Below are 1,460 nucleotides of genomic sequence, written 5' to 3'. Positions count from 1 at the left end.
AGGGTGCAGTGTAGCAACAATGAAACATACAACTTTCCTCTACCTCTTAAATGTTTCCTCTCCAAGCCCCCCCACCCCCACTATCATGATCCCAGTTCGACCTTACAAATCTGGCTAGACCAGAGGATGTACACTGGTATAGATAGGAACTGGAAACAGGGAATCCAGGACAGGTGATCCCTTCAGGACCAGTGGTGAGGGTAGAGGGTAGAAGGTGGGATAGAAAAGGGGAACCAATCACAAGGATCTCCCTATAACCCCCTCCCTGGGGGATGGACAACAGTAAAGTGGGTGAAAGGAGACGTCGGACACTGGGAGACATAACAAAATAATAATAATTTATAACTTATCAAGGGTTCATAGGAAAGGGGGCAGGGAGGGAAGGAAAAAATGAGGAGCTGATACCAAGGGCTCAAGTAGAAAGCAAATGTTTTTAAAATGATGAGGGCAACAATTGTGCTTGACACAATGGATGGATGGATGGATTGTGATAAGAGTTGTACGAGCCCTCAATAAAATGCTTTTTCTAAAAAGAGTAGTGCAAAGTTGGAGACAAGGAAACACAAGTGGGGCTGAGCAGCCGAGGGGGATTAGATGCGTGAAGATCACCAAGGAACCAGGACAACTAGAAGCTGAACTAAACCAAGGAGGCCTTCTCCCTAGCGCTGTTTCCCAAGGGGAGCCTTCCTCTGGAGGGGGCTGGAACAACCAGGCATGCGAGGGCTGCAAAAGCAGATCCCTTCACTTTATCCTGGAATGTGGGCGATCATACAACAATGTGTAATTGCGGGGGACCCCCGAGTCATTTTTTAAGGGTGTAGTAGGACAAGTAAGTTTGAGAACCTATGCCCTAGAGTCACACTCTGAACACAGACGTCTAGCCTCCCAAAGTGTGAGGAAACAAATTTCTGTTTGTAAGCCACCCCCTTGTGATCATTGCCTCATGCCCGGTGACAGTTGGCCCGAAGAAGAATCAATGCATTCGACTTGTGGTGCTGGTGAGGACTACTGAGAGAAAGAGGATCTGCCAGAGGACAAAGAACCTGCCTTGGAAGCAGTATGGCCAGCGTCTCCCTTAGAGGCCAGGATGGCAAGACTTCGTCTTACACACTTTGGACGTGTGGGCAGGAGAGACCAGTCCCTGGAGCAGGACATCCTGCTTGGTCAAGCAGAGGGGCAGCGAGAAGAGAAAGCCCCTCGGTGAGGTGGATTGGCACAGTGGCTGCAAAAACGATCCTCTGTGTGCAGAGGACCCCTGTGGGTGCGAGATGACGCGATGACACCGAACACCAACAACTTGTGAATAAAGACGTCACTCTGAGCACAAAGGTGCACCGGATCCAAGTCATGGCATTTTCGGTTGCCTGAAAATGCTACACGGTGAGTAAGGAAGACAGGAGAAGAATGAATACATTTGAATAGTGGTGCTGGCAAGGAAGATTGGCCGTACCATGGACTGC

The sequence above is a fragment of the Echinops telfairi genome, unplaced genomic scaffold (assembly GCF_000313985.2).
Source record: "Echinops telfairi isolate 266 unplaced genomic scaffold, ASM31398v2 ScPeMD7_2291;HRSCAF=2852, whole genome shotgun sequence".
Classification (NCBI taxonomy): Eukaryota; Metazoa; Chordata; class Mammalia; order Afrosoricida; family Tenrecidae; genus Echinops; species Echinops telfairi.
Note: the sequence above shows the minus strand (reverse complement) of the source record.